Consider the following 15061-nt stretch of genomic DNA (forward strand, 5'->3'; position numbering starts at 1 on the left):
GGAAGCTGACACTATCTGTCAAACTCAAGATAACCACATTTTTACCTCCTTTGTATGTGTTAATGTTTGTCATAATGGATTTCACTTTAATGCCCCAATTACATTTATGACATTCTTTCAACCGAGTGGCACTAATGACTTTCATTATTATTTATGCTCCTCCTTAATTATAAGACTCTCACCTCTCTCATTACACACACTCCTTCATAACCCCCTCACTTGCATACATGCTCTCTGGTATGAGGCTAATGTGCCTTGGCTTCCAATTTCAGAAAACACAATGATTAATTACTCCTGTTAAATCACCCTACCCTAGGGTGATCAGATTGGCAAAATGAGAAGAAGGGCCAGATTGCTACTCCAGAAGGATTTCCCAGGACACCTGTCAAAAAGAAAAAAAAAAAAAAAAAAAGAGGAGGAGACCCCAACCCCCAAATAAATAAAAGCATGGCATCCATGCTTGTCTTAGTTCTGGATGAATCACAAGGTTAAAATAAAATAACAAAGCTTTGGTACAAATGTGCTTTGTAGATGATGGTGGTAAGACTCAGTGAAATCACTAGGAACTAAGCATTGTCATGCAGTGCAGTGCTCCTCCCATCAATTAAAATAGTCTCCAGAACACCTGCTGTGGGAGATTGCAAACATTGCACCAATTGTTTCAGCTCCTTCATCAAGGAAAGGAATTTCTTTTATGCCCTTTAAATCTAGACTGGGCTTGTGATTTGATTTGGCTGAAAGAATGTGGAAGAAGCAACATTGTATTTGTTGCTAGCCTGGGTCTCAAGAGGTCTTACAGATTCCACTCTGCTTTCTTGGTCCTTCCACTATTTCCATGGGAACAAACCCAGGCTCTTCAAATAAAGGCCCATTGTTCCAGATAGCTCCAGTTGACTTGCAGGCTAAATGCAGATGCATGAACAAGACCAGCCAAGAAAAGCCAAATTCATAACACAGCATCCAGCTAAGTCCAGCCTAAACTGCCTGTCTGCAGAACTCTGACCTCAAAAAATTATTGCTGTTTAAAATATTTTGGAGTGGTTCATTACACAATGGAAGCTTACTGGTATACTTAAAGGAGAGGCATCTGGCCATCAGATCTATGATGAAGGTTGAAGAGTGTTGGGTCCCCCAATAATGGGTCCATGGTCAAAGGAGCGAGACGGATACAAAGCAAAGGTCAAGCAATGCTTTATTTTGCGCCTAGCATCAAGAATCAAACCAACCATCAAACAGACCAGTTGGAGCCGCCCCTTACAAAGAGAGTGACCCCTCTCTGCCTCACAGACTAACTTTTATAGAGCAAAGACCATGTGGTTGAGCCTGGCCACACAAAGGTGGCTAATGAGATTGCAATACACAGAGAAAGCTGCACAGTCATGTTACGTCACACATGGGTGGCCAATTGAACTACAATTCACCCCATAGTAGCTATTTGAACTAGCCTATCACCTTGGTCAGAATTGGTGCCCAAAAGATGGGGCCCCCACTCCTTGGTAGCTAGGGAGACAATATGCACACTCCACTGATTGGATGCCTCCACCTGACCCAACTCATCCCTACATTAGGGCTGTTATCTCCACCTGACCTGACCCACCCTTGTATTTGGGCTTTGTAACCTGGGACTGGTTTCCTGGACTTGCTTTTAAGTAAGTTCCCCTGAGGGGGGCGGGGTCAATGTAAGTTTTTCTGCATAAACAACAAAATGGCTGTTCAAATGGGGTGGGGCTGCTCTGGCTGAATAGGCCCTTACAAAGTGAAGACTACTTCTTTTGCAATAAGTACAGAAGAAAAAAAAAAAAAAAGAACTCAGCTGATCTGAGAAGGATCTAATGTTCTTATATTCCTCACAAGGAAGGATCTCACAAAACTAAGGCCTAAAGGTGGTACACCATCAGGCTGATGAAATAATTTGCTTGAGCTCTCAGATGAGAAAGCAAGGTTGAAATATAGGACTCTTTGGCTCCAAAGATGATATATGTCTAAGCACCACACTTCCTGGTACACAGATCCAGACCCCCTTACCTTAGGAAGCAGCACTTCCTGCATTCCTGTACTTTCCCTTTCCCTATTGCTCCAGCCAAAGCTGGCAAGGAGAGGTAGCTGGGGGCATGGAAGGCGGAGGGTGCTGGTGGTGATGGTAGTGGACACAGCCTCCTGATTCTGTCCTCATTCTCATGAGGAGGCCTACTTGGCCCCTTCTCTGATGGACTTGAGAAGAGTTAGGGAGAGTACTTAAACCACAGACGTTGACGCATAGAGGCAGAGCTGTAAATTTTATCAAATGCTGAATTTCAGGGAATAAAATGCATTTACTCAGAGGTATGGTTATGGTTAAAGAGTGAATGACTGAGCACTTTTTAGGATAGCCCCCAGAATCACTGTTTTTAGTATGCTGGTCATTTGTTCCTTCTTTGTAGAAAATTTTCCATCTAAAATCACAGTGTCTTAAGAAATCAAGTCGGTCTCACTGAGACCCGTGCTGAGAAACTAAAAAAGATTGAATCCCTTATTTTTAAACTATTGTGTGTCTACATTTGATTTAAAGGAAATATAAGTTGAAAAAATAATAGTTTATTCACAATGTTCCCAAGTAATCTATATCCTAGTTTGAAATTAATTTCTTCCTTATCCATTTTAATTTATTCTTACATATTTCGAATTTCATGTATCTATAACTCTGAGGGAAATGGTATCTTGTACACTATTTAATAATTTATTCAAAAATATTTACTCACCTAAAACAAAAACAAAAACAAAAAAAACCCGACTCACTTTTCTGGTATTTTACTCAAGGCTTAGCCCTGATCCCACCTATGAATAGGCCCTGCTGCCCTTAGCCCTAATCAATCTCTGTAAAAATGTAAAGTGACTTCTGAGATGCCTCTGAAGTCTATAAAACTCATTATTTTGTAAAAAAAAGAAAAAAAAGACATCTATACTTCACTTACATTAGAAGTACGCTACAAACATTAATGTAGAATATATTTGTAATTGAGGTTCTTTAAGAGATTGAGTGGTTTTAATTTTGGAGGTTAAATGTCTTTTTTAAAATTTATTTTAAAAAATTTATTTGTTCATTTGAAAGAGAAAGAGAGGTGAGGGAGGGACAGAAGGAGAGACTCCCCAAGTCGGGCAGGCAGCCCGACTCAGGGCTCAACCCCAGAACTCTGAGATCTGAGCCAAAGGCAAACATTTAAACAACTGAGCCACCCAATGCCCCTTAAATTTTTAATTTTCATTCCAGTAAGTTAAGATACAGTGTTTATTAATTTCAGGTACACAATATAATCATTCAACACTTTCATATATCACCCTGTGCTCATCAGGACACATGCACTCCTTAATCCCCAACACCTATTTCGGCCCATTCCACCCCACCCACGCCCCTTTCCCCTGGTAACCACCACTTGGTTCTCTGTAATTAAGAGTCTGTTTCTTGCTTTCTCTCTCTTATTTTCTTCCCTTTGCATATATGTTTTGTTTCTTAAATTCTATGTATGAGTAAAATCATATGGTATTTGTCTTTCTCTGACTGACTTAGTTTAACATTATACTCTCTAGCTCCAACCATGTTGTTGCAAATGGCAAGATTTCTTTTTTCTTTTTCTTCTTCTTATTTTTTTAATGGCTGGGTACTATTCCATTTTGTATATATACCAATTCTTGACCTCTGTTTCTATTGACAAACACTTGGGCTGCTTCCATATTTTGGTTATTATAAATAATACTGCTATAAACAAAGATGCATGTATCCCTTTGAATTAATGTGTTTGTATTCTTTGGGTAAATAACAAGCAGTGTGATTGCTGGACCACAAAGTAGTTCTATGTTCAATTTATTTATTTATTTATTTATTTATTTTGTGATGAGGACATCTTCAGAGGCCTTTATTTATTTTATCATAACATGGAATGTACAACTTTTATCATCAGGCCTTTTAAAAACATAAATTAAATATGTAAGATGGAATAAAATTGGACTGAAAAATTCACAAACTAAGCCTAAAATAACTTGAAAACCTTTACAATTCTAGCATTCTAGATTATTCTTTTCCTCAGCCATAGATTAAAAAATATTTTTAGCACAAATCATAATAAGACAATCTATATTGCAATATATTAAGTTCTACTTTTTCTTGAAGATAAAATATTTTCTGTAGAAAAAATAAATATCTAAAAATGAGAATATATAATACATGTATCTGTATTAAAATTGTTCAGTAAATTCAAGTAAATATTCTTAAAATGTATTTGTTTCAGGTAACCTTTTTTTTTTTTTTTTTGTTCCATGTACTTTGGTTTTAAATTTTTTTATAAACATATATTTTTATCCCCAGGGGTACAGGTCTGTGAATCGCCAGGTTTACACACTTCACAGTACTCACCATAGCACATATCCTCCCCAATGTCCATAACCCCACCCCTGTCTCCCAAACCCCCACCCCCTAAGCAACACTCAGATTGTTTTGTGGGATTAAGAGTCACTTATGGTTTGTCTCCCTCCCAATCCCACCTTGTTTCATTTATTCTTCTCCTACCCACTTAACACCCCATGTTGCATCTCCACTTCCTCATATCAGGGAGATCCTATGATAGTTGTCTTTCTCCAACTGACTTATTTCGCTAAGCATGATACCCTCTAGTTCCATCCATGTTGTCGCAAATGGCAAGATTTCATTTCTTGTGATGGCTGCATAATATATATAATATATATATATATATATATATATATATATATATATATATATATATCTCACTTCTTCTTTATCCATTCATCTGTTGATGGACATCTACATTCTTTCCATAGTTTGGCTATTGTAGACATTGCTGCTATAAACATTGGGGTGCACGTGCCCCTTTGGATCACTACATTTGTAAGTTTAGGGTAAATACCCAGTAGTGTAATTGCTGGGTCATAGGGTAGTTCTATTTTCAACATTTTGAGGAACCTCCATGCCGTTTTCCAGAGTGGTTGCACCAGCCTGCATTCCCACCAAGAGTGTAGGAGGGTTCCCCTTTCTCCGCATCCTCACCAGCATCTGTCATTTCCTGACTTGTTAATTTTAGCCATTCTGACTGGTGTGAGGTAATATCTGATTGTGGTTTTGATTTTTATTTCCCTGATGCCAAGTGATGTGGAGCACTTTTTCATGTGTCTGTTGGCCACCTGGATGTCTTCTTTGCAGAAATGTCTGTTCATGTCCTCTGTCCATTTCTTGATTGGATTATTTGTTCTTTGGGTGTTGAGTTTGCTAAGTTCTTTATAGATTTTGGACACTAGCCCTTTATCTGATATGTCGTTTCCAAATATCTTCTCCCATTCTGTGAGTTGTTTTTTGGTTTTGGTCATTGTTTCCCTTGCTGTGCAAAAGCTTTTGATCTTGAAGAAATCCCAATAGTTTATTTTTGCCCTTGCTTCCCTTGCCTTTGGCAATGTTCCTAGGAAGATGTTGCTGCGGCTGAAGTCGAAGAGGTTGCTGTCTGTGTTCTCCTCAAGGATTTTGATGGATTCTTTTCTCAAATTGAGATCTTTCATCCATTTTGAGTCTATTTTCGTGTGTTGTATAAGGAAGTAGTCCAATTTCATTTTTCTGCATGTGGCTGTCCAATTTTCCCAACACCATTTATTGAAGAGGCTGTCTTTTTTCCATTGGAACTTCTTTCCTGCTTTGTCAAAGATTAGTTGACCATAGAGTTGAGGGTCTATTTCTGGGCTCTCTATTCTGTTCCATTGATCTATGTGTCTGTTTTTGTGCCAGTACCATGCTGTCTTGATGATGACAGCTTTGTAATAGAGCTTGAAGTCCGGAATTGTGATGCCACCAACTTTGGCTTTCTTTTTCCAAAATTCCTTTGACTATTCAAGGTCTTTTCTGGTTCCATATAAATTTTAGGATTATTTGTTCCATTTCTTTGAAAAAAAATGTTATTTTGATAGGAATTGCATTAAATGTGTAGATTGCTTTAGGTAGCATAGACTTTTTCACAATATTTGTTCTTCCAATGCAGGAGCATGGAACATTTTTCCATTTCTTTCTGTCTTCCTCAATTTCTTTCATGAGTACTTTATAGTTTTCTGAGTATAGATTCTTAGCCTCTTTGGTTAGGTTTATTCCTAGGTATCTTATAGGTTTGGGTGCAATTGTAAATGGGATTGACTCCTTAATTTCTTTTTCTTCTGTCTTTTTGTTGGTGTAGAGAAATGCAACTGATTTCTATGCATTTATATCCTGACACTTTACTGAATTCCTGTGCAAGTTCTAGCAGTTTTGGAGTGGAGTCTTTTGGGTTTTCCACATATAGTATTATATCATCTGCAAAGAGTGATAGTTTGACTTCTTTTTTGCTGATTTGGATGCCTTCAATTTCCTTTTGTTGTCTGAATCCTGAGGCTAGGACTTCCAGTACTATGTTGAAGAGCAGTGGGGATAATGGACATCACTGCCTGCTGTGTTCCTGACCTTAGCAGAAAAGCTTTCAGTTTTTCTCCATTGAGAATGATATTTGTGGTGGGTTTTTCACACATGGATTTGATAATATTGAGGTATGTGCCCTCTATTCCTACATTTTGAAGAGTTTTGATCAGGAAGGGATGCTGCACTTTGTGAAATGCTTTTTCAGCATCTATTGAGAGTATCATATGATTTTTGTTCTTTCTTTTATTAATGCATTGTATCATATTGATTTGCAGATGTTGAACCAAATTTGCAGCCCTGGAATAAATTCCACTTGGTCGTGGTGAATAATCCTTTTATTGTTCTGTTGAATTCTATTGGCTAATATTTTGGTGAGAATTTTTGCATCTGTGTTCATCAAGGATATCGTTCTGTAGTTCTCTTTTTTGATGGGATCCTTGTCTGGTTTTGGGATCAAGGTGATGCTGGCCTCCTAAAATAAATTTGGAAATTTTCCTTCCATTTCTATTTTTTGGAACAGTTTCAGGAGAATAGGAATTAGTTCTTCTTCTTTTTTTTAAAAAAAAATTATTTGACAGACAGAGATCACAAGTAGGCAGAGAGGCAAGCAAGAGAGAGAGGAGGAAGCCGACTCCCCGCTGAGCAGAGAGCCCAATGCCGGGCTCGATCCCAGGACCTTGGGATCAAGACCTGAGCCAAAAGCAGAGGCTTTAACCCACTGAGCCACCCAAGCACCCCTGAATTAGTTCTTCTTTAAATGTTTGGTAGAATTCCCCCGGGAAGCCATCTGGCCCTGGGCTATTGTTTGTTTGGAGATTTTTGATGACTGTTTCAATCTCCTTACTGGTTATGGGTTTGTACAGGTGTTCTATTTCTTCCTGGTTCAGTTGTGGAAGTTTATATATCTCTAGGAATGCATCCATTTCTTCCAGATTGTCAAATTTGTTGGCATAGAGTTGCTCATAGTATGTTCTTATAGTTGTTTGTATTTCTTTGGTGTTAGTTGTGATCTCTCCCCTTTCTTTCATGATTTTATTTACTTGGGTCCTTTCTCTTTTCTTTTTGATAAGTATGGCCAGGTGTTTATCAACCTTATTAATTTTTTGAAAGAACCAGGTCTTAGTTTCATCAATTTGCTCTATTGTTTTTTTGGTTTCTATTTCACTGATTTATGCTCTGATCTTTATGATTTCTCTTCTCTTGCTGGGTTTAGAGTTTCTTTCTTGTCCTTTCTCCAGCTCCTTTAGGTGTAGGATTAGGTTGTGTATTTGAGACCTTTCTTGTTTCTTGAGGAAGGCTTGAACCACTATATATTTTCCTCTCAGGACGGCCTTTGCTGTGTCCCACAGATTTTGATCTGTTGTGTTTTCATTATCATTTGTTTCCATGAATTTTTTAAATTCCTCTTTAATTTCCTGGTTGACCCATTCATTCTTTAAAAGGATGCTGTTTAATCTCCATGTATTTGGGTTCTTAGCAAATTTCCTCTTGTGATTGAGTTCTAGCTTCAGAGCATTGTGGTCTGAAAATAGGCAGGGAATGGTCCCAGTCTTTTGATACCAGTTGAGACCTGATTTATGACCCAGGATGTGATCTATTCTGGAGAATGTTTCATGTGCACTGGAGAAGAATGTGTATTCTGATGCTTTGGGATGAAATGTTCTGAATATATCTGTGATGTCCATCTGGTCCAGTGTATCATTTAAGGCTTTTATTTCCTTGTTGATCTTTCGCTTGGATGATCTGTCCATTTCAGTGAGGGGAGTGTTAAAGTCCCCTACTATTATTGTATTATTGTTGATGTGTTTTTTTGATTTTGTTATTAATTGGTTTCTATAGTTGGCCGCTCCCATGTTAGGGGCAAAAATATTTAAAATTGTTAGATCTTCTTGTTGGACAGATCCTTTAAGTATGATATAGTGTCCTTCCTCATCTCTTATTATAGTCTTTGGCTTAAAATCTAATTGATCTGATATAAGGATTGCCACCCTTGCTTTCTTCTGATGTTTATTAGCATGGTAAATTGTTTTCCATCCCCTCACTTTAAATCTGGAGGTGTCTGCAGGTCTAAAATGGGTTTCTTGTAGGCAACATATAGATGGGTGTTTTTTTTTTTTTTTTTTTTTTTATCCATTCTGATACCCTGTGTCATTTGATTGGGGCATTTAACCCATTAACATTCAGGGTAACTATTGAAAGATATGAATTTAGTGCCATTGTATTGCCTGTAAGGTGACTGTCACTGTATATGGTCTGTCTTCCTTTCTGATCTACTACTTTTAGGCTCTCTCTTTTCTTAGAGGACCCCTTTCAGTATTTCCTGTAGAGCTGGTTTGGTGTTTGCAAATTCTTTCAGTTTTTGTTTGTCCTGGAAGCTTTTAATCTCTCCTTCTATTTTCAATGATAGCCTAGCTGGTTATAGTATTCTTGGCTGCATGTTTTTCTCGTTTAGTGCTCTGAATATATCATGCCAGCTCTTTCTGGCCTGCCAGGTCTCTGTGGATAAGTCAGCTGCCAATCTAATATTTTTACCATTGTATGTTACAGACTTCTTTTCCCGGGCTGCTTTCAGGATTTTCTCTTTGTCACTGAGACTTGTAAATTTTATTATTAGGTGACAGGGTGTGGACCTACTCGTGTTGATTTTGAGGGGGGTTCTCTGCACCTCCTGGATTTTGATGCTCATTCCCTTTGCCACATTAGGGAAATTCTCTCCAATAATTCTCTCCAGTATACCTTCTGCTCCCCTTTCTTTTTCTTCTTCTTCTGGAATCCCAATTATTCTAATGTATTTCGTCTTATGGTGTCACTTATCTCTGGAATTCTCCCCTCGTGGTCCAGTAGCTGTTTGTCCCTCTTTTGCTCAGCTTCTTTATTCTCTCCCATTTGGTCTTCTATATCGCTAATTCTTTCTTCTACCTCATTTATCCTAGCGGTGAGAGCCTCCATTTTTTATTGTACCTCATTAATAGCTTTTTTGATTTCAATTTGGTTAGACTTTATTTCTTTTATTTCTCCAGAAAGGACTTTTATATCTCCTGAGAGGGTTTCTCTAATATCTTCCATGCCTTTTTCGAGTCCAGCTAGAACCTTGAGCTAGAACCCAAGCTCACTGAGCCTGTGACTGGTTCAAGGTAACCCCGAACTGGGAGCTCACTCCTCAGCTCTGTCTCTATAGCCGGCTTCCCTGTTCTAATACCTGCAAGCTCTGTGACACTCAGACACCCCTGATCCTTCTGTGACCCTGCAGGACCTGAGGCCACGCTGACCCCACGTGGGCTTCACCCCGGTTTAGCCTCTGGAGCGATGTCCCTCAGTGGAACAGACTTTTAAAAGTCCCGATTTAGTGCTCTGGTGCTCCACCACTTGCCGGAAGCCGGCCCCTCCCCCTGTGGTCTATCTTCCCGTTGCTTTGGATTCCCTTCTCTGCCAGTCCTACCTTTCAGAAAGTGGTTGATTGTCTGTTTCTAGAATTGCTGTTCTTCTCTTTCATCTCCTGTTGGATTTGTAGGTTTTTTCAATCATTAGATTAGCTATCTAGCTGATCTCCTGCTGCCTGATGTAGTCTCAGCCTGCTACTTCTCTTCCATCTTGATTCCTCCCTATTTTCAACTTTTTGAGGAACCCCATACTGTTTTACAGAGTGGCTGCACCATTTTGCATTCCTACCTAGAGTGCACGAGGGTCCTCATTTTCTCCACATCCTCACCAACATGTGTTGTATCTGGTATTATTGATTTCAATCATTCTGATGGGTGTGAGGTGATACCTTATTGTAGTTTTATAATAAGTGATGATGAGCATCTTTTCCTGTGTCTGTTGGCCATCTGTATGTGTTCTTTGGAGAAAAATATCTATTTATATCTTCTGCCCATTTTTTAAATTGGATTATTCATTTTTTTCAGTATTGAGTTTTGTAAGTTCTTTATATATCTCAGATACTAGCGCTTTATCAGATAGGTCATTTGCAAAGATCTTCTCCCATTTTGTAGATTGCCTTTTAGTTTTGTTGATTGTTTCCTTTGGTGTGCAGAAGCTTTTTATTTTGATATAGCCCCAATAGTTTATTTTTGCTTTTATTTCCCTTGCCTCTGGAGAACATATATAGAAAAATGTTGCTGTGGTTGATGTCCAAGAAGATACTGCTTATGTTCTCTTCTAGGATTTTTAATGGTTTCAGCTCTCATATTTAGGTTTTTAATCCATCTTGTATTTATTTTTGTGTATAGTGTAAGAGAGTGATTCAGTTTCATTCTTTTTCATGTTGCTGTCCAGCTTTCCCAGCACTGTTTGTTGAAAAGACTGTCTTTTTTCCATTGAATATTCATTCAAGCTTTGCTGAAGGTTGACTCTATAATTGTGGGTTTATTTATGGATTTTCTATTCTGTTCCATTGTTCTATAGTTTATTTTTGTGACAGTACCATGCTGTTCTGAACACTACAGCTTTGTAATATAACTTGAAGTCTGGAATTGTGATGCCTCCAGCTACTTTTCTTTTTCAAGGTGGCTTTGGTTATTTGGGGTCTTTTGTGCTTCCATACATATTTTAGAATTTTTTGTTCTAGTTCTGTGAACAATATTGTTTGATTCTGATAGATATTGCATTAAGTGTGTATATTGCTTTGGATAGTATGGACATTTTAACACTATTTGTTCTTTCAATCCATGAGATGGAATTTCTTTCCATTGTTTTATGTCTTCTTAAATTTCTTTCATCTGTGTTTTATAGTTTTCAGAGTATAAATCTTTTACTTCTGTAGTTAGGTTTATTCCTAGGTATCTTATTACTTTGGATGCAATTATAAATGGGATTGATTTCTTAATTTCTCTTTCTCTTGCTTCCTTATTGGTGTATAGAAATGCAACAGTGTCTGTGTATTGATTTCATATACTGTGATACATTGATTTCATATTCTAGGACTTTACTGAATTCATTTATCAGTTTTAGCATTTTCTTTTTTTTGGTGGACCTTTCAAGTTTTCTATATATAGTATTATGTCATCTGCAAATAGTGAATGTTTTACTTGTTCCTTACTGATGTGGATTCCCTTTATTTCTTTTTGTTGTCTTGTAACACAGGGATAAATCCCACTGGATCGTGGTGGATGAGTTTTTTAAAATGTACTATTGAGTTCAGTTTGCTAGTATTTTATTGACAATTTTTGCATCCATGTTCATCAGAGATATTGGCCTATACTTCTCTTTTTTTAGTGGTATCTTTATCTGGTTTTGTTATTGGTAAGGTTGGCTTCACAGAATGAATTTGGAAGTTTTCCTTCCATTTGTATATTTTGAAATAGTTTGAGAAGAATGGGTACAAACTTTTATTTAAATATTTGGTAGAATTTGTTCGTGAAGCTGTCTGGTCCTGGATTTTTGTTTGTTTGGATTTTTGTCGCTCTCTCTCTCTCATTCTTTCTCTCTCTCTCTTTTTTTTAATGGACTCAATTTCTTTTCTGGTTATCAGACTTAAAATATTCTATTTCTTATTGTTTCAGTTTTGGTAGTTTACATGTTTCTAGAAACTTATTCATTTCTTGCAGTTTGTCCAATTTGTTGGCATATAATTTTACATAATATTCTGCAATGATTGCATTTCTCTGGTGTTGGTTGCTATTTTTCTTCTCTCATTTGTGATTTTATTTATTTGAGTCCTTCCTCTTTTTTTCTGGATAAGTCTGGCTAGAGGTTTATCAATTATATTGATGTTTTTGAAGAACCAGCCCTTGGTTTCATTGATGTTCTGGGGTTTTTTGTTCATTTGTTTGGTTTTGTTTTTAATTCCTTCATTATTTATTATTTTTTTAATTTTTAATTTAAACATAAATACTATTTTTATTTGTTATTATTTCCTTTCTTCTGCCAGTTTTAGGTTTTGTTTGTTGTTCTTTTTCTAGCACCTTTAGGTGGAAAGTTAGGTTATTTCAGATTTTTTTTTCTTGAGATAGGCCTGGTTGCTATAAACTTCCCTCTTAGAATTACTTTTGCTACATTCCAGAGGTTTTGGACCATTGTATTTTCATTTTCATTTCTTTCCATATACTTTTTACTTTTTCTTTTTTTTTATTTCCTTTGTTTAATAGCATTTTATTTTATCTCCACATATTTGTGGTCTTTCCATATATTTTCCCTTGGTTGATTTCTAGTTTCATAGTCTTATGGTCAGAAAAGATGCATGGAATGATTTCAATCTTCTTGAATTTGTGAGATTTGTGTGCTATACAGGATATATTCTGAAGAATATTCTGTGTGCACTTGAAAAGAAGGTGTAGTCTGCTGTTTCAGGATGGAATGTTCTGAATATATCTGTCAAGTCCATCTGTTCCAATGTGTCATTCATAGCCATTGATTTCTTGTTTATTTTCTGTTTAGATGATGTGTCCATTGTTGTAAGTAGGGTGTTAAGATCTCCTGCTATCACTGTATTATCAGTTCCTCTATGTTTGCTATTAACTTTTTAATGTACTTGGTTGTTCCTATGATGGGTGCACAAATATTTATAATTGTTACATCTTTTTGTCAGATTGTCCCCTTTATTATTATATAGCGTCCTTCTTTTTTCTTGTTACAGAGAAAAGAAGTTTTGTTTTAAAGTCTTTGTTTTAAAGTCTGTTTTGTTCAGTATATAGGTATTGCACTCTGAGTTTCTTTTGCATGATAAATCTTACTTTGTCCTCTCACTTTCAATCCATAGGTGTCTTTAGGTCTAAAATGGGTCTCTTGTATCCATTCTGTTACACTATGTCTTTTGATTGGAGCATTTAATTCATTTACATTCAAAGTAATTATTGATAGATACATATTTACTGTCATTTTATTACTTATTTTGCTGTTGTTTCTGAAGGTTTTCTCTGGTCCTTCCCTGTCTTTCTCTCTTGTTTTGCTGATTTTCATTAATAATATATTTGGATTTCTTCTCTATTCTTTGCATTTTTATTGATGGTTTTTGATATATGGTTACCATTAGGTTTGTATATAAGTTCTGCATATGATAATCTATATTAAGTTGATGGTTGTTTAAGTTTGAACCATTGTTTTCTAGCTCTCCTCTCCACATTCTAGGCACTTGTTATTTTATATCCTTTTTTTGTGTGTGAATTCCTTGGCTGATTTTTACAGCACAATTCACTTTTACCGTTTTTATGTTTCTTACGTCTCTACTTTTACTTATGGTCTCTCCTCTCCAATCAAACAGTTCTTTTTAGTGATTTTTGCATGGCTGTTTTAGTGGTCATGAACTCCTTTAGTTTTTGTTTGTCTGGGAAACTCTTTATCTTGGAGGCATATTCTTACTGTCACATAGTTACAGATAGAGAGAAAACAGATGGAAAGTATTAATGCAGCTCCTATAGTCTTCCCCATTGGACTTTGTGGTCATGTGATTATGTACAGGCCACATTAGTTTTCTGCACTTGTTTTATGTAGACATCTACATAATGAGATAGATGGGAATGACCAATACTCATCCAAACTACAGTTGCTGATGAACTATCTATATAATTCTTCCATAGCTAAGGTTATCCTGTCCTGGCATAAGTTAAACATCCTCTTCTACATATTCTTCTGTACTTGAACTTCTGAACTAAAGTTTTATAAGGCACAAGTTCCCTAGAATAATAAAGTCCAATGGCACATCCTAAGACTATTGCCTGGCCAGTGACATCAGAATCACCTGGATGACCTTACAAAATATTTGATCTTGTGTTCTGACCTAGGAAATTTTAATTTATTCATTCCAGAATCTGGCCAAGAACTCAGTGTTCTTAACAAGGTTTTGGGATTCATTGTCTATTGAATTGCTTCATGTGAGGAGATGAAAGAATGACATGGGTTTTATTCTAAGTGGCAATAATGTTTTCTTTGTCTTTGTGCCCCACCCCTCATATTTGTTACCTAGAAACCTGGGAAATTAACCATGGTAAAGTAGACAGTGACATGCATGTGGGGTCGTTATTACAAGTCTTTGTTGTGTGACCTCAAGTAATCACTTAACTTTTCTGGCTATCAATAACAAGGTTTCCCCTATCAAAAACAAGGTTTTAGATACGACAGCAATCACTATCTTTGATCAGGTGACAGGGATCTTCTTACAGGGTCCCTGCAGCTATGAGTCTGAGCAGTAGTTGAATAGATCAGGCCATACAAGAGATTCCTAAACTGAGTACTCCTCTTTGATTTGTTTACAATGTTAAATGGAACTGTGTCTAGAGAAAGGGCTTCAATGATAAAAGTCTGGACAAGAAGTCTCCAAGGGCCATTCTGGTTCTGTCGTTCTGTACAAATAGCCATTAAAAGAATTACACCAAAACAGGATCACTTGAGAAATAAGGTTGAAAACAGTCAGACCCACAGTTATGGAGCAATTAGTAGCAGCTTTGTCTGAAAGACATACAGCAAAGCATGTTCTCTCATTGATTTCTACAGCTATTAGAAACTAACTCCCTAAGCTAAGGAAACAAGCCTGGTAATCATGATTAGAACTCAATAATTGTAACCCTCTACTTGTCATGCTGTGCCTCTGTTGTTCGACAAGGCAGAGCACTAACCACAGTTGCTACATAATAACCTCTCATAGTACATCTTCCGTGTTCAGAGAAGGTAGCTCGGCTTATTTTGCATACTCCTACTCATTCTTCAAGA

This window comes from Mustela lutreola, chromosome 2 (genome assembly GCF_030435805.1).
Source record: "Mustela lutreola isolate mMusLut2 chromosome 2, mMusLut2.pri, whole genome shotgun sequence".
Classification (NCBI taxonomy): Eukaryota; Metazoa; Chordata; class Mammalia; order Carnivora; family Mustelidae; genus Mustela; species Mustela lutreola.